This window comes from Lepisosteus platostomus, chromosome 25, assembly GCF_059453375.1.
Source record: "Lepisosteus platostomus isolate fLepPlt1 chromosome 25, fLepPlt1.hap1, whole genome shotgun sequence".
NCBI lineage: Eukaryota > Metazoa > Chordata > Actinopteri > Semionotiformes > Lepisosteidae > Lepisosteus > Lepisosteus platostomus.
In genome coordinates this window covers 8,742,235-8,758,983 of record NC_142635.1, presented here as the reverse complement: position 1 = coordinate 8,758,983, position 16,749 = coordinate 8,742,235, and the positions used below count along the sequence as shown (strand labels likewise).

Sequence of the window (16,749 nt, the reverse complement as noted above, 5' to 3'; positions counted from 1 at the left end):
TTCAGATCAATATAGCTGTAAATGTATAGAATCATTACACATTTACCGTACAGTGTACCTCTGATGGATGCATTTACAACGACTGCATACGCAACCTGACAACAAGAAAGAATAAGGACCAGTCCCTTACAAAAACGCCCTATAGAAGACCAATAGGTTTTTAAACAGACCTGAGGCATTTCTGTAGAAGCCTTGAGGTTATTTTCGTGAGGATAATAAACTGAGTTGTGGGCAGCATAGGCTTTGGGCGTAAGAGCTGTGTGGTAAGACAATCATCTTAAAAACGTCTCAATGGTTAGGAAAATGTAGAAGACTGAACGGGGAAACATTTTACACAGATCTTTCAGATTGTGCAAGATAATAATTAAGCGAGCAAGGGCTGTCATATTTGATGATCTTTTTACTCCCACTGAACTTTTCCGCTTGTCACATTGTACTGTGCTACCGGAACAAAAGTTACTATAGTGACACATTTATTTTAGATAAGAATGGTATAGGAATGGATTTATCTCCGCGTAAGTGTTGAAGGGTTATTCTAAATGCTTTAAAATGTATCTAGTTCTCTTTTAATATTTATGTAATGTGCACAAAATATTTGTAATGTAGATTATTGTTATTGTATTCAATATTTCTACTATCGTAGCTCGCACAAGCTCCAGCTGGAGATCATTGTAAGGTAGTGGTATAATCCTTCGCTGCTAGTTTTAGCGCACTTACAGTAACTCCTTTCCCCTCTACTGAATCTGGTTTAACATTATTTAGATTTAAGCACATTCAGATGCATAGAAGTGAATTTGTTTTTGCATTGTCATCGATACCATAGTGTGCACTTAAACTATGAAATAAGATTTTAAATGTTAGTATATGACATCAAAGCACAAACCTATTCTATTTGTATGCCTATTTGTCCCATCTTCTGTTGATTGTCCGTAAGACTGTCTTCTAGTCATTCGGAGTGTGTATTGGCTGTGTTAAAGATATCTCCTTTTTAGGTTTAAAAATGTAAAATTTATACTTCATTTGTTTTGTGCTTATTTAAACCATTGACAAAGGAAAAAAAAAACCCACTAAACTTTAAAATTCTTCTCAGATCACAGATTGCTCCCATATGGTAATTAATGAAATAGACAGTATATTGGTATGCATCGCACTTCCTTAGGTTTCAGTTTAAATGTGTTTCAGATGTCTCCACTGTTGGCAAAGCACTTCTATATGAACATCGCCAAAGGCAAAGGATAAAGAAACTTATAAGTTGCCCAAAATGAGGCTTTTGTAGTTTTCCAAGCAGTACTGTAAGGGTTTTCTTTGCTTTTGATTTGATGGATATTGGTAATGCTCGGTTAGACTGTCATTATTTTTTTTTACTTGCCTGACTATTAATAGAGGCATGTTGCTCTGTCAGTTCATTTTTACATTTAGCTCTCCAATAAAGTAAATAAACTGTGAGAAATTTGTAGGTCTGACTCGTATGGGACCGTGTCTCAAAGAGCATCTGGGCAAGCGGTATGTTGTGTATGGGCAACGCAGTGTCTTCAAACTGCAAATAAATATCCTAGGACTGAGCCATGACAACTGTTCTCAGCCGCAGTGACTCTTCATTGTTCTGGAAGTTGAAAGGGAGACAAGATTCCAAGCCTGTGAATGCTGGTGTCAAATGATTAGTAAGAGGATGGTTAAGGATAACAGTTGGTTTTGACCTCTGCTTGGAAAGGTTGTTCCCTGACATAGGGTGCGGTATCTTTAGCTCTTGCACTGTTCAGGAGAGCGGAATTCCCTTTATGAGGATGGGGGTTGTATTTTTGGGGTCATCCATGGTGTGGGAGCAGAAATGTTTTTGTTTTCCCAGGTGATATTTGTGACTTTGAAGGAACTGCTGTGGTGTGCCTTATACAAAAAAAAAACCCACCAGCTTTGAAACGCTGTCTGTAAACAGGTGTGCTGCGCAGAAGTACTGATTCTCTCAGAATGTGAAGCGACTTCAAAGATGGCTGTGTGTATAAACTGCACCAAGATTGCCATAAATAAACACATAGACAGTGAGGGCAAAGATGCAATGTCTTTTCTCCCTCAAAACACCACCCTCCCACAGCTCATCATAGGATATGTAGGAACACTGCTAGCTTTCCCGTGTTTTCAAATAAAGTCAAGCCTAAATCCTTTGATAAGTATACAAAGAGTGAAATTTTATTTTATTCAAAAAATCATCTGTTTAGAATTCTGACATTCATCTTAATTAAAAGCCTCCAAACAGACTTGGAGGGTCTTTTCAGTCTGCTCGTACTTGTAACATTCCATATGTAGGAATCAGCCTAAGCCTAAATCACCCCCATCACCACCCATCCCACATACACACAGCGCGGTCTTTGGGAATTTGTGCCCGCAGTATTTGGAGCATGTTGTGATTTTGCATTTACTCAAGCCATTAATGATTGCCTTAACCATTCACATGTTTGGCAGGGATTATTGAGATTTTGCAGTTTTGAAGAGTGGAAGGGCTGGTAATGGTACCATTCTGCAATGGCTCTGCCTCTGTTTTATAGGGCAGTAAACATTGTAATCCACTGGCTCACAACATCTGGGGAAATAATCCTTCAGTGGGTCCAGATGCTCAAATAAGATAAATTCCACACAGACTGTGCTGCTTGCTTCCAGCTCTCTAGATGTATTAGAATTTTTTTAACCATTAGATCTTCACAATAATAATAGTGATGATAATTCTGCAATGTGCTTGTAGACTTGTAGTACTGTACTAGAAATAAGAAATGGGTGCATTAACTTAAAGTTATGTTTTCACAAAGGCTACAGCAATAGACTAAATGAAGTGGAACTTGGTGGGGGGGGGTTTAGGATGATTACTGAAAAAAACATCCTTTACTGTTAAATACAGAAACAAATTACTTTCTCCAGCCCTTTTCACATCACAAAGAAAAATGTACCTAATGCAATGTGGTATATAGAAGTATTATTTTCAGTCCTTCACTTTGCTACAGATTGGATTACGTTGTGGTTTCCCAATTATTTTGCTTATGTGTTTTTTTTCTTGGATATTTTTCATCTTGTTAAACTTTGAACATTTCTTTAGCTTCTAATGACTCTTCCCTGCAGACATTCAAAAAGAAATGCATTTTAATGTTGCTTTCCTCTCTTCAAACATAACTTCACCCCCCCCCCCCCCCCATCTTATATTCTTAATGCTTATTGGAAACACTTCCAGTTGCAGGTATAGTGGGCCCTTCTGTTTGTTTAGCATTAAAATATGTTGATCGAGGAGTACAAAAGATGCAGCTCCCTTTTGTAAGGTGTGAGAGCACAGTTCACCCAGGTCCCTGAAGCAACAGTCCCAAGATCCTGCCAGGGATTTTTAGTGGCTGCAGTTGTTTTTATTGCCAGTTCTCACTTGATAAGAGACTTGTGAGCTTTTTGGAGTAAATGTGTTTTGACTGTTACCTTTACGAAGGGAGAATGAAAGACTACCAAACCGTCCATTAAAATATGCAATTCTAAAGCTTCCCAGACAATAAAGAAATGCAGACAAACTAATCAGCATTTTTCATTTTGATGTTACTTTTTAGAACTGTAGCTTTCCTGACTTTTAGTATGCGAGGTCATTCATATTGCTGGAAAAACCATTAAGAAATTATAATTAGAACTTGTTACTTGCCTGCTGCGATTTCCTGTCTGTCTGTGGGACTTTTCCCAGACTTTTACTGTATAATATCTTTGAGGAAGGGATTGCACAAGTGTCTTCCTACTCTGTGCTTGACCTAGAGAGGCGGATGTTGGAGTTTTTGTGAAGTGACATTAAGATACAGTTGTTGCAAAACAGACATCAAAATGATCTTTGATGCACTTGAAACATTGCCTTTCCCAAGACTAATGACCGCTGGCTGGAGATGGAGTGGGGCCTCCCTTAATTAAAGGGTTTCTGCTTCCTCTTGAGAACAGTCCTGCAGATATGTAAAATAAGATAAATGGAGGAATCGCATACAAATACAACACTGCCAGCAGCATAAAAGAAATTCTGCACAAATGCACAGTGATGTAACCAATGTTACACTTTGGTGTTACACTAAAAGAGTGATACCGTACTGCTTTGAACAGATTTGTTTTTTCTGCAAGGAAGTGATACTGCGAAAACTCTGTCGTGTCTGTGTCGAGACAGTAACCTCAGAGGACTTTGGTTATTACAGACAAGGCCTTTCCCAGTGGTGTTTGCGCAACGCTCTGTAATTACTGTTTGTGGGCATGTCATTACCTTGAAAGAACAATCTTTAAATATGGCTGGTAAATGTATCATACAGATGAGTCTCCTAAATCCTAAGACCACGTTACTTCTTTCAGCTGCTGTGTAAACAAGTGGACCTTTAAGTGGTAGTCAATAAACCAGGGAACAAACATAACTCTTCTGCTTGAGGGGCCTCTCTTTCCTTATCAAACCTGCTTCAGTGTCAGCTATACACTGGGGAACATGTCAGTAAAGTCATTTGTCTCATCAATACATTGCATTAGTAATTAACTTTTGTATTTATATGTCCAGATATACTGGTTGAGTAAATGTATATTTGTGCACTTAAAATGTTAAGCACTTCAGTTTATAAAGCTTAACTTGTATCTCTCAGCATACTTTAGGCCTTAAAGGAAATTTGCCTACATTCCACATAATGCTGGCCATTGTGAAGGTTGTTTTATTTTATTGTAAAGCATTTGCTTTGGAAATCTTTCTAGTTCAAAAATAGATTAGAGGTTGCACTCTATAGTTTCTCTTAAGAGAAGTAAAAGTTTATTATTTGTTTTAGTTTTGACATTATTTATATACTTAGTTTATGTCGAAAACAAAAGAATCCCATTTTTCTTGTTTTGGAGTCATTATGAACAGAATGTAGTTATTGTTATAATTGAATTGCTAGAATCTATATTTTCTGTGGCTAGAGCGTAAGATGTTTCTGACTTGTATATATTTAAAATTGTGGATTTGTGAGTTACACAGAAGTAAGTTTCTTTCAGAACCAAATAAATAAGCGGCATGCAATTTAACGTTTAAGAGACACAGAACAGCTCTGTACACCATTGGTGCTGACAGAGCACTCTAGTTAACCTTTGAACCCTCGACTGTTTGACATGGCTGTCTGTCCTGAGTCCAGAAACAACAATGCAGCATCATCAATCTCCAGAGTATGTGTCACTGAGTCATGGACAGATTAATGGTTGTTTGCATTTGTTCCAAATGATAATACAGAGTCCTCTGTATTCCTGACCAGAGCACATAACGTGAATCAAGTTAAGCGAGATATCTAAATCAGTTTTTTGAGAAATTTGAGCTATCTCAAACCTAAGTTAACTTTGCAATATCTAGAAATTTAATATCAATAAAAGTCTTGAATTTAAATCTCATTTAATTTGGCTCTCCCATTTAATGGTGGTCTTCATTGACATGCATATTTTTTTTACTTGAGTCTTTGTTTCATGTTAGTTACATCTTTGGTGTTTTTGTTTAGAAAAGACGCACAGAAACAAAAAAGACAAAAGTCATAGTTCTTTCTTTGCTTTGCGCACGGGTCTTTGTTTCCCCTGTTTTTACAGACGCTTCTCTTGTTTTATGGTTTCAGCACGTCTGTGTTCCAGTAATGTGAAAACAGCACAAAAGGAGCTGAACGTATGAAGTGCCCAGGCAAATGGGTTTAAGGGCTCTTCATTCAGCAACACTCTCACTCTTTGAACGCTCCACTTCAAGAACTGGCACACAGAAACAATTTTGACAAAACATTTGCCTCTGCTGTTTCTCGGAACAGAATTCTAATCACTGAGCACAGCCCCTGCTAACAGATTTTCCACAGGCCGTCTAGGACAGTAGACATCAAAATGAAACTATAAACCTTGTCAAGGCTTGTAAAACGGTTAAAAACAAAACTGAAGTTTAAGTAATAGTTTCAGAGAAGTCAATCAAACCGCACCGTCATTAATTTCGTAGGCCGAATAAGATGATTGAATAATCATCTTATTGCATGTTTTGTAAGGTAAACAAAGTTGATACCACTTCATACAGCTGGGTGGCTTGGGGCCATCTAGGTAAAGGATGGCTCTCCGCTAGGATGTGAAACAACCACCTGTGGTCAGAGGTGCCTAACTAGTTCTCCAGACCGCCACCATTGCACGTTGAAACCAGAGAGTGAATGTCCTGATGCACAGCTCAGCACAGCTGAGTGTGGTGAGGCTTCTAGGCTGGAGGTGTGTTTGGATTCTGACGGTGTTGTCTCCACAGCAGAGCCACGAGCTGGGCAGTGGCAGAGAGCTGTAAGTAGCTGCAGGCTGAACTCCCGGAATGGGAATGCCGGAGTGGTGCTCTGCTGGTCTAGCGGGCAGAGTGATCATGTTCTCCATGCTTGTGTGCGACCAGTGGCTATGAGGCGTGAAGCGTGTTGGGGAAACACAGCAGGAAGTAATAAGGGGAGTGTGCGTGGGCTGCTGTCTGAGTAGAAATGGGAAGGTTTCGCTGGTCCTCTCACCGGGGGTGTTAAAAAAAGCCAGAAACTAGCAGAACTTGGTTCCTGATCTTTGGACACACTTATTATTTCCAAATCTGTCTGACCCCTTGACTGGTGTAAGTGTGAAAAATGCCCTGTGTGAGTGTGAAAGCATGAACGGTTCTTGTTCTGGGCTTTTGAAAATCTGTCATGTTTGTCTGCACTGGAGCAAAATATACTGTTTTCTGTGTTTCCTTGTGGGAAGGTGTTACAGTTTGCTGAACTTTGGCTTTGTATAATTAGGATTTTAATTTATTTCTCATCAGTTTTTAGGTTATTCACCTGATAATATAAAGATGGGTTCATAAAAAATATCCAAATGATTTTGCAGGCAATAAAATGCTGTGCTTTGTTTTACAGAATCCTAATGCAATAGAAGAAAATCTTGCAGCAGACTTGTAATTGCACAGCAACATTTTGCTACATGTTAATACTTTTAATAATGTTGTGCAGGACAAGAGAATCCTTCTGAGGATATCCTTCAAGTTTATTTATTTAGGAAAGTATAATAAAAAGGAAATTGTAAATCCATGCAACAATTATTAAATTAAGGCTAGTGCTGATTCATCAGCAGTGAAGTACTAATCCAATTTTAAAATACATCATGGCACATTTTCTGTGTTTTTTTGTGGGAATTAGCATTTTCCTACGGGCTTTTTTTCTGCAGCTAAAGTTAATTAAATGGGCCACAGGACGGAAAAAAACATGCAGATACCAAATCAGGCACAGACACAGCACACTATCGAATCTACCTACGGTGATGTGAAGGCAAGCTGTCCTAGTTCTCTTGCTGATACAGTGCATCATCAGTGATCATGGAAAACAGGCAGCAGTGAGGAATAAATATTCAGATGCAGACAGGCAGAGAATGCTTTGAGACAAAGGCACAGATAGAGTGGAGCAGACACTGGCATACATATTAAACACGCACGGGTAGACTGCAAAACAGACAGTGTCGCGGCGCAAAAGAGAAGTCTCACAGAAAGACAAAAATATCCTGTGCACAAGCACGGCACAAAGGATGCACCCACACGCATGGATATGCAGAACATAAAATGTCCCACACATAAGGGGTTTTCACCTCCAGCTTTGCATTAGTTATCCCTGTGCCCGAGTCTTGTACAGTACGTGTTCCTGTGTATGTGTATGTTTGGCTGCGTCTATAGAAATAAATTGCTCACCATGTGCCGTGAGTTTAGAACATATGTGAGCCAGGGTGTCTTTTGACCTGTGGGCATGAGCGGTGTCTGCGCTCAAGGTGCTGATATAAATAGAGACAGCCTCTCGGAGACAGATGAGTTTGAGGAGAGCATCGCCGCGGTGTCAGTCGCCCCTCTCCCCCATCCCTGCCTCAACCCCCAGCAAGTTTGCCAGGGATTCAAGCAGAGACTCCAGATTGTATCGGAGAGCAGGGGACGCCGGCAGTGTCTGACGCACTTAAAGAGCGGGGAGGCTGTGCCAGGACTGGGGAAGTGTGCGAAGCAGAGAGGGAGGGGAGAGGGGCAGGCGGCACTCAGCAGGGTGCCGGGTCCGGCAGACTGCAGCCAGGCTTCTGCACAGCCAACATTGCTGAACTTGCTGGCGTTCCTTTCGAGCTGGATTGTAAAGGACACCTCAAACATGGGCCATATTGACATATGGGCACTTCCTTACGAACTGTGCTCTGAAAGGCTCCAGTCCTTCCTCAGTGACTCATCTTCATTAAGATGAGCACTTATATACCCCTTTATAATTAAATGCTGACTTTTGTCTTTCTTTCTCAACATTTTATCCCTCACGTACTGCAGAACTGCCGAAATGAGCTGCCTTCACGAGTCTCATAATATCGTTCCTATTTACTGAGTGTGTTTGCTGGAACATTAACAGAAAGCACTAGGAAGCCTTGATAAAGATCAGAAATTACTGTGGCAGAGTCTATAATGTTGCAGTAAGTTCAAAGAAGAAAGAAAAATGAAGATGTAAATTTTCAGGAATGTCTGCTATCTAAAAAATTCATGAATAGAAAAAAAATGCATTTTAATTTTAATTGCTGAGATTAATATTTCTAAATATCTTTTGCCTTGCAGCCTGAATGAAAACCATAAAAGGCTCTGCTTTCATGCTGTATCTCAGAACACAGAGCTCTTACAAGACCTAATTTAGTTTTTTTTCCCCTTTTCTGGATTGTTTTTAGTATGAACCCCTCCTTCTTGCCCAAACCCCACACACAAGTCAAAAAGTGGGTGTTGAGCAGCATGTACTTTCAGTGGATTACTGCATCAGCACTCCTGATGGCTGGTCCTATCTGTGTGGCTGTGTTGGTTACAGAATTTTTCCTTTGTCGTGGACAAGCCTCTTCAGCTGCTTTGACACCATATTAAGAGGCACGGGAGTTTGGAGATTTTTTTAAGTGCCCAGTAATAAACTCCAGCAGTCCTCAGGCACTTTTATCAAGAGAGATAAGAGGGTGTTATCTTGGAATTCCTAGGTGCTCCCTGGTCCAATCTGTAGAGGAATTACCAGTATAACCCCAAGTCATTTCTCAGGAAGAATTCTGATCCCTGCTTCTTTAAATCAGTGGTTGTTAATTACACAACAAATTGGCAGCAGAACATCTGTTAAATCTCTGATAAGACAGCTTGTCATCTCCAACAGACATGGCAAGATGTATTCTCGCAGTTTTGCTTTTGCTGGAGAATCGGTGAGTGCTCAACGATTGTATTGATCAATCATAAATCATTTCCACTTTAACAATATGGCGCTTCCTTAATTGTTTTGTCAGTTGCATTTTAGCTGTGTTAGAAAATGTAGTGAAAATTAAATATTTTCAACACATTCTGGTAATTTATAAGGACTCTTTACTATGGTATTTACTGCATTGCATTTCATAGATGAATTGCAATATTTAAATGTTAGATGTATGTTTGTATATATGAGTACAGAAAATGGTGTATATAGAGCACTATATGGTGTGTACTGTATATGCACGTATAGCAAATACACATTTCTAAACATGATCCACAATTCTGTATTCATAAATGGGTCTCAATTCGAATTTTCACAGCTATGTTTTTCTATTCTAAAATTAATTAATGTCTAAAGATTTCACGTCGTTGTGATTAAATGAATATGTAGACTGGAAATGACATCTACTGTACCTCCACCTCACTTTCAAATCAGCATGAGTCGAGCCAGGGATGTAGGTTCTCGCTGGAATTTAGGGGGAATTAGGGGGTCTAATCACTAATCACTAATACTCAGAAACAAAACAGAGACACGCTCTTGGGTGTGTGTGTGTGGGGGGTGGGAGCGGGGATTATTTCTTCTTCTGTCTTTCACAGAAGTAATTTCCTCAGCGTTTTGTTCATTTCCTTCTGCGATAACAAAATAAGGAAACGTCCTTAGCATCTAGCTCACGCCTGGGAAACTCCAGAGAAGGCAGAGAGTGAACAAGCCCCTAGACCACTTCCCCCTCTTCCCCTGCTTGCACTGCTACAGCCACACAGATAGCCCAAACCACCCAGGCCTCTGCAGCCACAGAGCCCGGACAGAGCTTCTGTGCTTGAACTGCAGATTGTCTGTTATCACAGGGATCTCAGGACTGCAGTTACAAGGTAATTACACCCTGTGGAGATTTGAGAACAATGGTGACTGGAGTATTTTCATTTGGATAAGGCTGCAGTTTCTCATTAAAAATTCTTTTCATTACATAGCATTAAGCCAGTTATAAAAAAAAACAACAACACAATGCCACTTGTGGTAGTCGGTGTTAAATTAATGGAATTTTCAACCTCTTTCACCAGAGAGCAAATTTGGTAGCGTCCCGCAATTAACAAACGTGTTCCCAACATATTCTGTGGACAAGACAGAATAAAAGGGTTGTCAGACAGTGTAATGGAGGGACAACAACAATGTGATATTGGTACTCGTATTAGAGAGTGAGCATTTAAGGACCTGGCCTGTGATGTTTGTTTCAATCATCGTGCAACTTTGTGGGTCACTCTTAAGAGAGACAAAATAAACACAGCTTAGTTCTTAGTTTGTGTAAAAGGCTCTGTGGGTTTCCTTTGCTGCTCTGGGTATATTCAGCTTTGGGCATATGGAGGATATCTGTCGGATCAAGATCAAGAAATAATAAATGGAAAGATACTAGAGCTGCATATATTTAAGCATCTTAAAGATAAAAAGCTACCTTTTCCTGCAGATGTCTGGATATTGAGTGAATATTCGTGTGTGCAGCTGCGATACAGTTGTAAATGCCCTCTGACCTTTTCTGCGGTAGCCTGGCCAGCATCAGAACAAATCAGCTCATTATCTTTCTTAAAGATCCAGACTCATATAAGAGCTGGAAAAATGTCATGTCATCAGGTGCGTGTTAAGAAACAAAAATAAAGAACCGTGAAAGTGGAAGGCTTTGTGGAGTCCCCTCGCGTGGCGCGGTCTGGTGAGACTCCGGAGCGTCGAGGGTCGCGCCTCGGAGGAGCCGGCCGAGGCCGGCATCCACCTCGCCCTGTCCCCGGCTTCCTGTTCCCCGCAGGCCGTCGGACAGGATGTGCCCCGCTCAGGGTGCTCTGCTGTGGCTAATTCCTCGGAATGCGGCCGCAACCCGATCAGGATGTGTCTGCTCTTCCACCCAGCTGTGTTCTGTCGCAGCCGGCTCCCCGGCCCTGAACCTCTCTCCCGGTGACTTTTATTAGCTCTGCGCCCAAGGGGTTTTATTACAGCCTCCCAGACAACACGTTACAGCTGGGCTGCAGCCCCGCTGTCGCACACACACCAACAATATGTTATTCATGCTCCCCCACTTGGATTGACAAACCCTAGCGGGGCGTACACATGCCTTGGTTACAATCCCTTTTCGAGATGATGTATGCACGGGGCCTGCATTTAAAGTGTGTAATGTCATGGGAGAGGAAGATATGTTTGGCCTGTTCATTCATTGTTGAAACAGTAGAACTTATTTCTTACTTTATTGGATTCTGGAACAGGGAGGTCCTCAGGGTTTCCCTAAATCTCACTTTCTTCCCATGGAACATCTATAAACATTTCAAAGTCCAACATGCATTGCTTTGGGCTTGCTGTTGTGCTTTGTAATTTCCATTTAATGTGATTTCAGTTTAATCATACGGACCTTAATGTCTCCAGACATTTCAAAGCTCAGCACATAAAGTGTTGCTCCTGATGTTTTGCTTTATCTATATGTAAAGGCGTGATGCTGATGGTTTCTGGTTCCAACTGCATTACTGACAAGACATTGAGGTTTCTGGTGTTGTCCATATTGCAGCACACCCAATTGAAATTGAGACCAGGCACACACACACAGGCTATGCTAATGTAATGGGTCTCATAGTATAACGTCAGGCTCTTGTATTGACAGTCTCTCCCCAGGGCTCTCAGAAGCAAGGGGCTGATCCTGTGGTGGGTGTTTGTGCTGTTTTTGTCGACCGCACAGCTCCATTGCTGAGAGACATGGCAAATCGAATCCCCAGTCCTATTGCAGGGGCTACAGTAATTAAAACTAGATACTGATTTGCATTAGGAACTATTGTTAATAAGCTAAAAAAAGGGTGGTGAACATGTGGCAGCGTAATCTGCAAATTTAAGTGACAGGTCTGTCAAGCGAGTAAAACGTGCTGTCTTCGCTTGTGTGACACAAAAAAAAGAATCACAAGATTTGCGTGTTAATTCCTTGCTACTTCAGCCAATTTAAAGAGAGCCTTTTTTTTGTTAATGCTTAAATTGCTTTAGAAGTACTTTACCTGGGGCCAATAAGATTTCCTTGAATGGCATATTGTGAATGCTTGGGGAAAAGGCTTAAGCTGTGGGCCTTCAAGTCCTAAAGCACCTTTTCTATGTGCAGAGCACCTCAAGGTTTTCTAAGATAAGGCAGCAAAAACAAAGGCCTGGTAAACGATTTCAAATGTGCTGGAGCACTCAAGTGCTTATCTCTCCACCTGAAATCTTCACAGGAACTGGCAGTGACAATGAAGAATGTGCTCATGGTGCTTCAGGAACAATACAGCTTTTTGTGTGAGGATTGTGCCACTGTTTGCTGACAGTGGGTAATAAAAAATTCTAGGTTATTTGCAAAGTGGGGAAAAGACATTTCTGTCACAATGTCAACAGATTTGGAGTTGGAGTAGTTAGTTGACTTGTTTGCCTGTTTGTTTTTCCAAGGGCACTCATGTAAATATGGTTTTGAGCACACTATGTTGTAACTGAGATTTAACCACTCACCTCCTGTGGTTCCGAACTGAACTAAGACAGCAAACCTCTCCAGTCGGGGAAAAAACCGATGAAAGACCCAAAAACCTCTTCGACTAGGAAAAACAGATAAAAGACTCCTCACACAACGGCGTCATGTAGCATCCATAGCGTCAAGCCAGCAGCCATATCACCCTGCAACTCACAACTGGCAACCCACTGAAGCTAAGCAGGTGTGAGCCTGGTCAGTACCTGGATGGGAGACCTCCTGGGAAAAACTAAGGTTGCTGCTGGAAGAGGTGTTAGTGGGGCCAGTGGGGGGCGCTCACCCTGCGGTCCATGTGGGTCCTAATGCCCCAGTATAGTGACGGGGACACTATACTGTAAACAGGTGCCGTCCTTCGGATGAGACGTAAAACCGAGGTCCTGACTCTCTGTGGTCATTAAAAATCCCAGGGCACTTCTCGAAAAGAGTAGGGGTGTAACCCCGGTGTCCTGGCCAAATTTCCAATTGGCCCTTACTAATCATGACCTCCTAATAATCCCCCTCTATGAATTGGCTACATTACTCTGCTCTCCTCCCCACTGATAGCTGATGTGTGGTGAGCGTTCTGGCGCACTATGGCAGCCGTCGCATCATCCAGGTGGATGCTGCACATTGGTGGTGGTGGAGGGGAGTCCCCATTACCTGTAAAGCGCTTTGAGTGGAGTGTCCAGAAAAGCGCTATATAAGTGTAAGCAATTATTATTATTATTATTATGAAGCATTTTAGCTTCTGGAGCCCCGAGTTTAGGTTGGTAAAGTTCTGTTAACTTCTTAGACGTTCTAATTTGTCTGCAAAAGCTCAGTTTGACATCACATTAACAAATATTTTCCCCCTTTTAGTCTACAGCGTCTGGGTGTGCAACCACATTAACATTCTATGCTCATTCTAGAATGTTCTTGAATACTTGTGCTTGACTCCCCATGATCAAGCTTTCTTTTATCTGGCAAGGCTGAGACATTGTAAATCACCAAGAATTGCCCTCAAAGTACAATCCTTGTTGACTCGCAACATCATTTCTCCATGCTGTTTAAGCATTTTTTGTTTGGCCATCACATTTGCATAACGCTAGAGTTGCAACACTTCCTTACGGTATAGCTTGGTGTCTGCTAATGTTACCTGACACTAATTTATGATTTTATTTCTTTTCCTGGAGCATTGAGGAGATTCCTACTTTCTTTCTCTACCTGTTTCTGCCGTCTCCTCATTTCTCACACAAAATGTATCCAGGCTGCTGACAGGACTCAGGTGTCAATGTTACGTTGGAGCTGACAGAAAGTTTTGAAGCTGTTTTGTTAATCTCTTTACAAGACTCTTTTCTTTCTCCTCCAATCACTGAGACCTCCAGCAAAGACACTGTGTTAGTGCAAAACTGTGCCAAATAATTTCCTTTTTGAATGCGGCCAGCCCGTTTTTTCCCTACTTTAACAGAAACCTAATTGTAAAGGCCATGGCTTTATGGCCTGTACTTGTTATTCTCATGCAAGTACCCCTTTGTTGTCAGCAGCAGTGTCAAAGAATGGGATTGAGGTGGTGGTCGTTGGGGGGGGGGGGGTTGGTGGTAGAATCTCCACTCTTTTTCTCCCAGTTTCACTTAGGGAAATAAGGCAGCATTTGCAAATCAATTCCTAGGCTTCAACTGAAGAAGAGAGAAGGCAGGCTGTAAAACAACTAACGGAGGCGGGGGGTGGGGGGGGGGTGGGGTTTGTAAAAAGAATTGCAGATGAGGGTAAAAAAAGGAAAGTTAGTCATTCCTCTGTACCCTTTCTCTTTCTCTCTGCCCCTCTTTCTCCTCCCTTCTCTCTAGTCTCTTTTCTCCCTTTCTCCTTCCCTCAACTGGATGCTATATCTATAGCAACTGTATTTACTGGAATTACAATCTGAAAAGGGCTTTACAGCCACAGACAAATTGCGTGAGCAGTGGTGAGGGGCGAGGGGTGGAGGGGAGTATGAGGTTCTAGAGGGGTGGTTTGATTTATTTTTTAATGACTGAAATTGAAGGAGCCATTTCAGGGTTTACCAAGCCCATACTGACTGAGCTCGGGTGTCAGGGGTGTGTGTTGGATCCCTATTGAAACAACTGCTCTTGTCGGTCGTCTTCATCCCGACAGAAACCTAAGGACCAATGCTTGTTTGAATAAATGAATTAAATCACAGCTTACAAATATAATCCAGTGAATAAAGATGAATATAATATTGTCCAATGGAAAATGGCTGTTGTGAGTTACAAAGCAGAAAGCTGGGTTTATATTAACTAGGGCTGTCTGTGGTAATCAGTGAAAGTTTGGGGGATGAAAAGGTTCCTTTTACAGGCTCTTAAAAAATTAGCAATCATTAAACTGACCCCTGACCTCTCCAAGGGGATTGGGAACTGTTGTCAAGGAGATACCCAACTATGGCACCCTGACTCCAGAGCCCGATCACAGAAGAGAGAAAGCACCAACACTCAAAACATATGCATCTGACAGTCAGCACCTCAAAAATTCACTTGCCTTTAGCTCATCTAGTTTCAAATCACATAGAACAATACCAGTTAAACAAGGAGAAGCATTAGTAACGAGTGATTTGGCAGTGTTGGCTATCATACTTGGAATGAAAATTTTCAATAACATTGTATTTGAATATGCAGCCTTACTCGGTCATGAAAGCAGGTGATTCTTTACTATTAGTTACTTGAAGAAGGTCGTGAAATGTTATTGTTCTGCGTCTTATTTTTCTTTAAATTTTAGTTTACACGATTAAAACGGCTCTCCATTGAGTGGAAGGTCTGACCGATGTACAGATCCATCCGCCCACAGCTGTGCACGCCGATCGATAGGTGAAATCATGTACAGTGTGGAGTGATTTGTAGGCTACAGGTAGGCCCATGGATTTATAGCAGGATGCGTTGTGTTCTCTAAATGACACGTGCGCCCGGCCCCTCAGCCCCATGCGCTGCAAACCGTCGTGCCTGCTGTGGTTTTGTGTGAGTGGAGAGGGAAGGAAAAAACACCCCGTTTTGTAAAAATGAAATAAATCTGCTTAGCTCTGAAAAGCCAGCTTTGGCAGCTTTTGCTTCCAGCCCCAGTGACACCGGCGTTTTAGAGCAAGCTGGCAGCTGCAGTCATCTGCTGTGCTGTGCTGTGCTTCCTGCCTGTTACAGCAAGGTCACCTCTCTGACTCAATAACTTAAAAGAACTGCAAGCACTGCGCTGTCTCTCGATTCAGGTTTACTGCTATCTTCGTTACAGCACAAACTGGGCTCGGCTGCTGCTTCTGCATGCTTCCCTTCACTCCTTTATCTCCTGCTCTGAAATGCCTGTAGCATACCCATTAGGTTCAGGCGGTGGCTGGAAAGCAGTCTGCAGAGCTGGGAAGGGAGTTAGGCTTTGTTTTCTCAAAAGCTGCCCTGTTTGGAAGGGTGTAACTATGGCAAATGTGTTACAGGATTCAGTACAATTACCAGCCTCAGTCCACCATCAATCTCATTACATTCTGGTGGAACCATGTTCAGAATTGATCTGAAGCCCCGACACAGTAACGCTGGAAGGTTTTCTTAACTTTGGACTGATTTTGCATTCGAAAAGAGCTTTCATTGTGGGGATTTACATAAAACAGGGACAATGGCTGTTAGTTGTGCTGTTTTGTTTTTAGAGAAAAACCTTCTGTATTGTGGAAAAGGTCCCTTTATACCATGTGTGTCTTGTTCTGCACCCTCCTCCTGTGCTTCTGAAGGGGAGGATCCATGGGTGTCTGTAAGTGAGAGTGTGCTTGTTGTCTGATGTTAACGGGTGTCTCTCACATGCTGTATGCTTGTGACACCGGGCCTTGCTCAGAGATTGTTTAAGAGAAAGGCAGATTTTTAATGGGCCAGTGAAAGTGAAAAACAAGATCTGATGTCCCTATCCCTTTCATTTCCAGAATGTCTATGTGTGTGTGTTTAAATATCAAGAAAGAACAGGCATTCAGAAGAGTTAATTACATAAATATTCAGATAGTTGGGATGAATGACTTCAGAGTAC

At 41.6% G+C, this 16,749-nt stretch overlaps 1 protein-coding gene across 4 annotated transcripts in view; it reads left to right on the top strand.

Moving 5' to 3' along the window:
* The window catches only part of robo3 (roundabout, axon guidance receptor, homolog 3 (Drosophila)), a 179,492-nt gene that overhangs the window by 92,438 nt on the left and 70,305 nt on the right, over nucleotides 1-16,749 (top strand). The gene's annotated exons all lie outside the window — the stretch shown is intronic.